The following is a 12,290-nucleotide window of genomic DNA, read 5'->3' on the forward strand; positions in this document are numbered from 1 at the left end:
TAATCATAGGCTCTGGTGGAGTTTGGAAAGAAAATACACATCAGCCAGAGGCAGAAATAGTCTAAGAAAGTATCAAACACAATTACCAGTCAATATCAGAACGCTTTGAAGAATATAAGGAAATAGCTGACTGAACCTGTGTGAAAGAAAGTCTTATTTGTGTTTTCTCCACTTTATTTTATAATAAGATGATACATACTTTTTATTTTACAGTGAATACATTAAGGTATGGTATTGCCCCATTACACATCATCCAGACATGCATTCATATATTGCATGTTAACAATGAAAATATTGCAAATATTGTAAAGAGACTTTCAATTTCTATTTTTTTAGTCAAAAAGCACTAAAATTTTAGTTGTTTTCGCCCAACGTGGGGCTCGAACCCACGACCCTGAGATTAAGAGTCTCAAGCTCTACCGACTGAGCTAGCCAGGCTCCTTTGGATGCTTATAGTTTTCTTCCCTATCCCTGCACTGCCGTTTTCCACAGATAGGATGTATTTTTTTGGTCAAAAAGCACTACAATTTTAGTTGTTTTCGCCCAACGTGGGGCTCGAACCCACGACCCTGAGATTAAGAGTCTCACGCTCTACCGACTGAGCTAGCCGGGCTCCTTTGTATGCCTATAGTTTTCTTCCCTATCCCTGCACTGCCGCTTTCCACAGATAGGATGCTGTGTAATCATAGGCTCTGGTGGAGTTTGGAAAGAAAATACACATCAGCCAGAGGCAGAAATAGTCTAAGAAAGTATCAAACACAATTACCAGTCAATATCAGAACGCATTGAAGAATATCAGGAAATAGCCGATTAAACCTGTGTGGAAAAAAGTCTTATTTGTGTTTTCTCCACTTTATTTTATAGTAAGATGATGCATACTTTTTCTTTTACAGTGAATACATTAAGGTATGGTATTGCCCCATTACACATCATCCAGACATGCATTCATACATTGCATGTTAACAATGAAAATATTGCAAATATTGTAAAGAGACTTTCAATTTCTATTTTTTTGGTCAAAAAGCACTACAATTTTAGTTGTTTTCGCCCAATGTGGGGCTCGAACCCACGACCCTGAGATTAAGAGTCTCAAGCTCTACCGACTGAACTAGCCAGGCTCCTTTGGATGCCTATAGTTTTCTTCCCTATCCCTGCACTGCCGCTTTCCACAGATAGGATGTATTTTTTTGGTCAAAAAGCACTACAATTTTAGTTGTTTTCGCCCAACGTGGGGCTCGAACCCACGACCCTGAGATTAAGAGTCTCATGCTCTACCGACTGAGCTAGCCGGGCTCTTTTGGATGCCTATAGTTTTCTTCCCTATCCCTGCACTGCCGTTTTCCACAGATAGGATGCTGTGTAATCATAGGCTCTGGTGGAGTTTGGAAAGAAAATACACATCAGCCAGAGGCAGAAATAGTCAAAGTATCAAACACAATTACCAGTCAATATCAGAACGCATTGAAGAATATCAGGAAATAGCCGATTAAACCTGTGTGGAAAAAAGTCTTATTTGTGTTTTCTCCACTTTATTTTATAGTAAGATGATACATACTTTTTCTTTTACAGTGAATACATTAAGGTATGGTATTGCCCCATTACACATCATCCAGACATGCATTCATATATTGCATGTTAACAATGAAAATATTGCAAATATTGTAAAGAGACTTTCAATTTCTATTTTTTTGGTCAAAAAGCACTAAAATTTTAGTTGTTTTCGCCCAGTCTCAAGCTCTACCGACTGAGCTAGCCAGGCTCCTTTGGATGCCTATAGTTTTCTTCCCTATCCCTGCACTGCCGTTTTCCACAGATAGGATGTATTTTTTTGGTCAAAAAGCACTACAATTTTAGTTGTTTTCGCCCAACGTGGGGCTCGAACCCACGACCCTGAGATTAAGAGTCTCATGCTCTACCGACTGAGCTAGCCGGGCTCCTTTGGATGCTTATAGTTTTCTTCCCTATCCCTGCACTGCCGCTTTCCACAGATAGGATGCTGTGTAATCATAGGCTCTGGTGGAGTTTGGAAAGAAAATACACATCAGCCAGAGGCAGAAATAGTCTAAGAAAGTATCAAACACAATTACCAGTCAATATCAGAACGCATTGAAGAATATCAGGAAATAGCCGATTAAACCTGTGTGGAAAAAAGTCTTATTTGTGTTTTCTCCACTTTATTTTATAGTAAGATGATGCATACTTTTTCTTTTACAGTGAATACATTAAGGTATGGTATTGCCCCATTACACATCATCCAGACATGCATTCATACATTGCATGTTAACAATGAAAATATTGCAAATATTGTAAAGAGACTTTCAATTTCTATTTTTTTGGTCAAAAAGCACTAAAATTTTAGTTGTTTTCGCCCAACGTGGGGCTATAACCCACGACCCTGAGATTAAGAGTCTCATGCTCTACCGACTGAGCTAGCCAGGCTCCTTTGGATGCCTATAGTTTTCTTCCCTATCCCTGCACTGCCGTTTTCCATAGATAGGATGTATTTTTTTGGTCAAAAAGCACTACAATTTTAGTTGTTTTCGTCCAACGTGGGGCTCGAACCCACGACCCTGAGATTAAGAGTCTCATGCTCTACCGACTGAGCTAGCCAGGCTCCTTTGGATGCCTATAGTTTTCTTCCCTATCCCTGCACTGCCGTTTTCCACAGATAGGATGTATTTTTTTGGTCAAAAAGCACTACAATTTTAGTTGTTTTCGCCCAACGTGGGGCTCGAACCCACGACCCTGAGATTAAGAGTCTCATGCTCTACCGACTGAGCTAGCCGGGCTCCTTTGGATGCCTATAGTTTTCTTCCCTATCCCTGCACTGCCGGTTTCCACAGATAGGATGCTGTGTAATCATAGGCTCTGGTGGAGTTTGGAAAGAAAATACACATCAGCCAGAGGCAGAAATAGTCTAAGAAAGTATCAAACACAATTACCAGTCAATATGAGAACGCTTTGAAGAATATAAGGAAATAGCTGACTGAACCTGTGTGAAAAAAAGTCTTATTTGTGTTTTCTCCACTTTATTTTATAATAAGATGATACATACTTTTTATTTTACAGTGAATACATTAAGGTATGGTATTGCCCCATTACACATCATCCAGACATGCATTCATATATTGCATGTTAACAATGAAAATATTGCAAATATTGTAAAGAGACTTTCAATTTCTATTTTTTTGGTCAAGAAGCACTACAATTTTAGTTGTTTTCGCCCAACGTGGGGCTCGAACCCACGACCCTGAGATTAAGAGTCTCATGCTCTACCAACTGAACTAGCCAGGCTCCTTTGGATGCCTATAGTTTTCTTCCCTATCCCTACACTGCCGCTTTCCACAGATAGGATGCTGTGTAATCATAGGCTCTGGTGGAGTTTGGAAAGAAAATACACATCAGCCAGAGGCAGAAATAGTCTAAGAAAGTATCAAACACAATTACCAGTCAATATCAGAACGCATTGAAGAATATCAGGAAATAGCCGATTAAACCTGTGTGGAAAAAAGTCTTATTTGTGTTTTCTCCACTTTATTTTATAGTAAGATGATACATACTTTTTCTTTTACAGTGAATACATTAAGGTATGGTATTGCCCCATTACACATCATCCAGACATGCATTCATATATTGCATGTTAACAATGAAAATATTGCAAATATTGTAAAGAGACTTTCAATTTCTATTTTTTTGGTCAAAAAGCACTAAAATTTTAGTTGTTTTCGCCCAACGTGGGGCTCGAACCCACGACCCTGAGATTAAGAGTCTCATGTTCTACCGACTGAGCTAGCCGGGCTCCTTTGGATGTCTATAGTTTTCTTCCCTATCCCTGCACTGCCGTTTTCCACAGATAGGATGTATTTTTTTGGTCAAAAAGCACTACAATTTTAGTTGTTTTCGCCCAACGTGGGGCTCGAACCCACGACCCTGAGATTAAGAGACTCAAGCTCTACCGACTGAGCTAGCCGGGCTCCTTTGGATGCCTATAGTTTTCTTCCCTATCCCTGCACTGCCGCTTTCCACAGATAGGATGCTGTGTAATCATAGGCTCTGGTGGAGTTTGGAAAGAAAATACACATCAGCCAGAGGCAGAAATAGTCTAAGAAAGTATCAAACACAATTACCAGTCAATATCAGAACGCATTGAAGAATATCAGGAAATAGCCGATTAAACCTGTGTGGAAAAAAGTCTTATTTGTGTTTTCTCCACTTTATTTTATAGTAAGATGATGCATACTTTTTCTTTTACAGTGAATACATTAAGGTATGGTATTGCCCCATTACACATCATCCAGACATGCATTCATATATTGCATGTTAACAATGAAAATATTGCAAATATTGTAAAGAGACTTTCAATTTCTATTTTTTTGGTCAAAAAGCACTACAATTTTAGTTGTTTTCGCCCAACATGGGGCTCGAACCCACGACCCTGAGATTAAGAGTCTCATGCTCTACCAACTGAGTGAGCCGGGCTACTTTGGATGCCTATAGTTTTCTTCCCTATCCCTGCACTGCCGTTTTCCGCAGATAGGATGCTGTGTAATCATAGGCTCTGGTGGAGTTTGGAAAGAAAATACACATCAGCCAGAGGCAGAAATAGTCAAAGTATCAAACACAATTACCAGTCAATATCAGAACGCATTGAAGAATATCAGGAAATAGCCGATTAAACCTGTGTGGAAAAAAGTCTTATTTGTGTTTTCTCCACTTTATTTTATAGTAAGATGATACATACTTTTTCTTTTACAGTGAATACATTAAGGTATGGTATTGCCCCATTACACACCATCCAGACATGCATTCATACATTGCATGTTAACAATGAAAATATTGCAAATATTGTAAAGAGACTTTCAATTTCTATTTTTTTGGTCAAAAAGCACTACAATTTTAGTTGTTTTCGCCCAACGTGGGGCTCGAACCCACGACCCTGAGATTAAGAGTCTCATGCTCTACCAACTGAACTAGCCAGGCTCCTTTGGATGCCTATAGTTTTCTTCCCTATCCCTGCACTGCCGCTTTCCACAGATAGGATGCTGTGTAATCATAGGCTCTGGTGGAGTTTGGAAAGAAAATACACATCAGCCAGAGGCAGAAATAGTCTAAGAAAGTATCAAACACAATTACCAGTCAATATCAGAACGCATTGAAGAATATCAGGAAATAGCCGATTAAACCTGTGTGGAAAAAAGTCTTATTTGTGTTTTCTCCACTTTATTTTATAGTAAGATGATACATACTTTTTATTTTACAGTGAATACATTAAGGTATGGTATTGCCCCATTACACATCATCCAGACATGCATTCATATATTGCATGTTAACAATGAAAATATTGCAAATATTGTAAAGAGACTTTCAATTTCTATTTTTTTGGTCAAAAAGCACTACAATTTTAGTTGTTTTCGCCCAATGTGGGGCTCGAACCCACGACCCTGAGATTAAGAGTCTCAAGCTCTACCGACTGAACTAGCCAGGCTCCTTTGGATGCCTATAGTTTTCTTCCCTATCCCTGCACTGCCGCTTTCCACAGATAGGATGTATTTTTTTGGTCAAAAAGCACTACAATTTTAGTTGTTTTCGCCCAACGTGGGGCTCGAACCCACGACCCTGAGATTAAGAGTCTCATGCTCTACCGACTGAGCTAGCCGGGCTCCTTTGGATGCCTATAGTTTTCTTCCCTATCCCTGCACTGCCGTTTTCCACAGATAGGATGCTGTGTAATCATAGGCTCTGGTGGAGTTTGGAAAGAAAATACACATCAGCCAGAGGCAGAAATAGTCAAAGTATCAAACACAATTACCAGTCAATATCAGAACGCATTGAAGAATATCAGGAAATAGCCGATTAAACCTGTGTGGAAAAAAGTCTTATTTGTGTTTTCTCCACTTTATTTTATAGTAAGATGATACATACTTTTTCTTTTACAGTGAATACATTAAGGTATGGTATTGCCCCATTACACATCATCCAGACATGCATTCATATATTGCATGTTAACAATGAAAATATTGCAAATATTGTAAAGAGACTTTCAATTTCTATTTTTTTGGTCAAAAAGCACTAAAATTTTAGTTGTTTTCGGCCAACGTGGGGCTCGAACCCACGACCCTGAGATTAAGAGTCTCAAGCTCTACCGACTGAGCTAGCCAGGCTCCTTTGGATGCCTATAGTTTTCTTCCCTATCCCTGCACTGCCGTTTTCCACAGATAGGATGTATTTTTTTGGTCAAAAAGCACTACAATTTTAGTTGTTTTCGCCCAACGTGGGGCTCGAACCCACGACCCTGAGATTAAGAGTCTCATGCTCTACCGACTGAGCTAGCCGGGCTCCTTTGGATGCTTATAGTTTTCTTCCCTATCCCTGCACTGCCGCTTTCCACAGATAGGATGCTGTGTAATCATAGGCTCTGGTGGAGTTTGGAAAGAAAATACACATCAGCCAGAGGCAGAAATAGTCTAAGAAAGTATCAAACACAATTACCAGTCAATATCAGAACGCTTTGAAGAATATAAGGAAATAGCTGACTGAACCTGTGTGAAAGAAAGTCTTATTTGTGTTTTCTCCACTTTATTTTATAATAAGATGATACATACTTTTTATTTTACAGTGAATACATTAAGGTATGGTATTGCCCCATTACACATCATCCAGACATGCATTCATATATTGCATGTTAACAATGAAAATATTGCAAATATTGTAAAGAGACTTTCAATTTCTATTTTTTTAGTCAAAAAGCACTAAAATTTTAGTTGTTTTCGCCCAACGTGGGGCTCGAACCCACGACCCTGAGATTAAGAGTCTCAAGCTCTACCGACTGAGCTAGCCAGGCTCCTTTGGATGCTTATAGTTTTCTTCCCTATCCCTGCACTGCCGTTTTCCACAGATAGGATGTATTTTTTTGGTCAAAAAGCACTACAATTTTAGTTGTTTTCGCCCAACGTGGGGCTCGAACCCACGACCCTGAGATTAAGAGTCTCACGCTCTACCGACTGAGCTAGCCGGGCTCCTTTGTATGCCTATAGTTTTCTTCCCTATCCCTGCACTGCCGCTTTCCACAGATAGGATGCTGTGTAATCATAGGCTCTGGTGGAGTTTGGAAAGAAAATACACATCAGCCAGAGGCAGAAATAGTCTAAGAAAGTATCAAACACAATTACCAGTCAATATCAGAACGCATTGAAGAATATCAGGAAATAGCCGATTAAACCTGTGTGGAAAAAAGTCTTATTTGTGTTTTCTCCACTTTATTTTATAGTAAGATGATGCATACTTTTTCTTTTACAGTGAATACATTAAGGTATGGTATTGCCCCATTACACATCATCCAGACATGCATTCATACATTGCATGTTAACAATGAAAATATTGCAAATATTGTAAAGAGACTTTCAATTTCTATTTTTTTGGTCAAAAAGCACTAAAATTTTAGGATGCTGTGTAATCATAGGCTCTGGTGGAGTTTGGAAAGAAAATACACATCAGCCAGAGGCAAAAATAGTCTAAGAAAGTATCAAACACAATTACCAGTCAATATCAGAACGCTTTGAAGAATATAAGGAAATAGCTGACTGAACCTGTGTGAAAGAAAGTCTTATTTGTGTTTTCTCCACTTTATTTTATAATAAGATGATACATACTTTTTATTTTACAGTGAATACATTAAGGTATGGTATTGCCCCATTACACATCATCCAGACATGCATTCATATATTGCATGTTAACAATGAAAATATTGCAAATATTGTAAAGAGACTTTCAATTTCTATTTTTTTGGTCAAAAAGCACTAAAATTTTAGTTGTTTTCGCCCAACGTGGGGCTATAACCCACGACCCTGAGATTAAGAGTCTCATGCTCTACCGACTGAGCTAGCCAGGCTCCTTTGGATGCCTATAGTTTTCTTCCCTATCCCTGCACTGCCGTTTTCCATAGATAGGATGTATTTTTTTGGTCAAAAAGCACTACAATTTTAGTTGTTTTCGTCCAACGTGGGGCTCGAACCCACGACCCTGAGATTAAGAGTCTCATGCTCTACCGACTGAGCTAGCCAGGCTCCTTTGGATGCCTATAGTTTTCTTCCCTATCCCTGCACTGCCGTTTTCCACAGATAGGATGTATTTTTTTGGTCAAAAAGCACTACAATTTTAGTTGTTTTCGTCCAACGTGGGGCTCGGACCCACGACCCTGAGATTAAGAGTCTCATGCTCTACCGACTGAGCTAGCCGGGCTCCTTTGGATGCCTATAGTTTTCTTCCCTATCCCTGCACTGCCGTTTTCCATAGATAGGATGTATTTTTTTGGTCAAAAAGCACTACAATTTCAGTTGTTTTCGTCCAACGTGGGGCTCGAACCCACGACCCTGAGATTAAGAGTCTCATGCTCTACCGACTGAGCTAGCCAGGCTCCTTTGGATGCCTATAGTTTTCTTCCCTATCCCTGCACTGCCGTTTTCCACAGATAGGATGTATTTTTTTGGTCAAAAAGCACTACAATTTTAGTTGTTTTCGTCGAACGTGGGGCTCGGACCCACGACCCTGAGATTAAGAGTCTCATGCTCTACCGACTGAGCTAGCCGGGCTCCTTTGGATGCCTATAGTTTTCTTCCCTATCCCTGCACTGCCGTTTTCCACAGATAGGATGCTGTGTAATCATAGGCTCTGGTGGAGTTTGGAAAGAAAATACACATCAGCCAGAGGCAGAAATAGTCAAAGTATCAAACACAATTACCAGTCAATATCAGAACGCATTGAAGAATATCAGGAAATAGCCGATTAAACCTGTGTGGAAAAAAGTCTTATTTGTGTTTTCTTCACTTTATTTTATAGTAAGATGATGCATACTTTTTCTTTTACAGTGAATACATTAAGGTATGGTATTGCCCCATTACACATCATCCAGACATGCATTCATACATTGCATGTTAACAATGAAAATATTGCAAATATTGTAAAGAGACTTTCAATTTCTATTTTTTTGGTCAAAAAGCACTACAATTTTAGTTGTTTTCGCCCAATGTGGGGCTCAAACCCACGACCCTGAGAGTAAGAGTCTCATGCTCTACCGACTGAGCTAGCCGGGCTCCTTTGAATGTCTATAGTTTTCTTCCCTATCCCTGCACTGCCGTTTTCCACAGATAGGATGCTGTGTAATCATAGGCTCTGGTGGAGTTTGGAAAGAAAATACACATCAGCCAGAGGCAGAAATAATCTAAGAAAGTATCAAACACAATTACCAGTCAATATCAGAACGCATTGAAGAATATCAGGAAATAGCCGATTAAACCTGAGTGGAAAAAAGTCTTATTTGTGTTTTCTCCACTTTATTTTATAGTAAGATGATACATACTTTTTCTTTTACAGTGAATACATTAAGGTATGGTATTGCCCCATTACACATCATCCAGACATGCATTCATATATTGCATGTTAACAATGAAAATATTGCAAATATTGTAAAGAGAATTTCAATTTCTATTTTTTTGGTCAAAAAGCACTAAAATTTTAGTTGTTTTCGCCCAACGTGGGGCTCGAACCCACGACCCTGAGATTAAGAGTCTCAAGCTCTACCGACTGAGCTAGCCAGGCTCCTTTGGATGCCTATAGTTTTCTTCCGTATCCCTGCACTGCCGTTTTCCACAGATAGGATGTATTTTTTTGGTCAAAAAGCACTACAATTTTAGTTGTTTTCGCCCAACGTGGGGCTCGAACCCACGACCCTGAGATTAAGAGACTCAAGCTCTACCGACTGAGCTAGCCGGGCTCCTTTGGATGCCTATAGTTTTCTTCCCTATCCCTGCACTGCCGCTTTCCACAGATAGGATGCTGTGTAATCATAGGCTCTGGTGGAGTTTGGAAAGAAAATACACATCAGCCAGAGGCAGAAATAGTCTAAGAAAGTATCAAACACAATTACCAGTCAATATCAGAACGCATTGAAGAATATCAGGAAATAGCCGATTAAACCTGTGTGGAAAAAAATCTTATTTGTGTTTTCTCCACTTTATTTTATAGTAAGATGATGCATACTTTTTCTTTTACAGTGAATACATTAAGGTATGGTATTGCCCCATTACACATCATCCAGACATGCATTCATACATTGCATGTTAACAATGAAAATATTGTAAAGAGACTTTCAATTTCTATTTTTTTGGTCAAAAAGCACTACAATTTTAGTTGTTTTCGCCCAACGTGGGGCTCGAACCCACGACCCTGAGATTAAGAGACTCAAGCTCTACCGACTGAGCTAGCTGGGCTCCTTTGGATGCCTATAGTTTTCTTCCCTATCCCTGCACTGCCGGTTTCCACAGATAGGATGCTGTGTAATCATAGGCTCTGGTGGAGTTTGGAAAGAAAATACACATCAGCCAGCGGCAGAAATAGTCTAAGAAAGTATCAAACACAATTACCAGTCAATATCAGAACGCATTGAAGAATATCAGGAAATAGCCGATTAAACCTGTGTGGAAAAAAGTCTTATTTGTGTTTTCTCCACTTTATTTTATAGTAAGATGATACATACTTTTTCTTTTACAGTGAATACATTAAGGTATGGTATTGCCCCATTACACATCATCCAGACATGCATTCATATATTGCATGTTAACAATGAAAATATTGCAAATATTGTAAAGAGACTTTCAATTTCTATTTTTTGGGTCAAAAAGCACTAAAATTTTAGTTGTTTTCACCCAACGTGGGGCTCGAACCCACGACCCTGAGATTAAGAGTCTCATGTTCTACCGACTGAGCTAGCCGGGCTCCTTTGGATGCCTATAGTTTTCTTCCCTATCCCTGCACTGCCGTTTTCCACAGATAGGATGTATTTTTTTGGTCAAAAAGCACTACAATTTTAGTTGTTTTCGCCCAACGTGGGGCTCGAACCCACGACCCTGAGATTAAGAGACTCAAGCTCTACCGACTGAGCTAGCCGGGCTCCTTTGGATGCCTATAGTTTTCTTCCCTATCCCTGCACTGCCGGTTTCCACAGATAGGATGCTGTGTAATCATAGGCTCTGGTGGAGTTTGGAAAGAAAATACACATCAGCCAGAGGCAGAAATAGTCTAAGAAAGTATCAAACACAATTACCAGTCAATATCAGAACGCATTGAAGAATATCAGGAAATAGCCGATTAAACCTGTGTGGAAAAAAGTCTTATTTGTGTTTTCTCCACTTTATTTTATAGTAAGATGATGCATACTTTTTCTTTTACAGTGAATACATTAAGGTATGGTATTGCCCCATTACACATCATCCAGACATGCATTCATACATTGCATGTTAACAATGAAAATATTGCAAATATTGTAAAGAGACTTTCAATTTCTATTTTTTTGGTCAAAAAGCACTAAAATTTTAGGATGCTGTGTAATCATAGGCTCTGGTGGAGTTTGGAAAGAAAATACACATCAGCCAGAGGCAAAAATAGTCTAAGAAAGTATCAAACACAATTACCAGTCAATATCAGAACGCTTTGAAGAATATAAGGAAATAGCTGACTGAACCTGTGTGAAAGAAAGTCTTATTTGTGTTTTATCCACTTTATTTTATAATAAGATGATACATACTTTTTATTTTACAGTGAATACATTAAGGTATGGTATTGCCCCATTACACATCATCCAGACATGCATTCATATATTGCGTGTTAACAATGAAAATATTGCAAATATTGTAAAGAGACTTTCAATTTCTATTTTTTTGGTCAAAAAGCACTACAATTTTAGTTGTTTTCGCCCAATGTGGGGCTCGAACCCACGACCCTGAGATTAAGAGTCTCAAGCTCTACCGACTGAACTAGCCAGGCTCCTTTGGATGCCTATAGTTTTCTTCCCTATCCCTGCACTGCCGCTTTCCACAGATAGGATGTATTTTTTTGGTCAAAAAGCACTATAATTTTAGTTGTTTTCGCCCAACGTGGGGCTCGAACCCACGACCCTGAGATTAAGAGTCTCATGCTCTACCGACTGAGCTAGCTGGGCTCCTTTGGATGCCTCTAGTTTTCTTCCCTATCCCTGCACTGCCGTTTTCCACAGATAGGATGCTGTGTAATCATAGGCTCTGGTGGAGTTTGGAAAGAAAATACACATCAGCCAGAGGCAGAAATAGTCTAAGAAAGTATCAAACACAATTACCAGTCAATATCAGAACGCTTTGAAGAATATAAGGAAATAGCTGACTGAACCTGTGTGAAAGAAAGTCTTATTTGTGTTTTCTCCACTTTATTTTTAAAATTATCCACAGATAGGATGTATTTTTTTGGTCAAAAAGCACTACAAT

General features: G+C 39.2%; 3 non-coding genes across 3 annotated transcripts; all 3 read right to left on the reverse strand.

Annotated features, from left to right (window-relative positions):
• Nucleotides 1-540: 540 nt before the first annotated feature.
• On the reverse strand, nucleotides 541-613 carry TRNAK-CUU (transfer RNA lysine (anticodon CUU)). The gene has a single exon. It is a non-coding gene; the product is annotated as a tRNA-Lys (tRNA).
• A 6,330-nt stretch (nucleotides 614-6,943) lies between these two features.
• TRNAK-CUU (transfer RNA lysine (anticodon CUU)) lies at nucleotides 6,944-7,016 on the reverse strand. Its single transcript has one exon. It is a non-coding gene; the product is annotated as a tRNA-Lys (tRNA).
• Nucleotides 7,017-11,919: 4,903 nt separating this feature from the next.
• Nucleotides 11,920-11,992, reverse strand: TRNAK-CUU (transfer RNA lysine (anticodon CUU)). Its single transcript has one exon. It is a non-coding gene; the product is annotated as a tRNA-Lys (tRNA).
• Between the last annotated feature and the right edge of the window lie 298 nt (nucleotides 11,993-12,290).

The sequence above is a fragment of the Ambystoma mexicanum genome, chromosome 4q (genome assembly GCF_040938575.1).
Source record: "Ambystoma mexicanum isolate Mex_15411 chromosome 4q, UKY_AmexF1_1, whole genome shotgun sequence".
NCBI lineage: Eukaryota > Metazoa > Chordata > Amphibia > Caudata > Ambystomatidae > Ambystoma > Ambystoma mexicanum.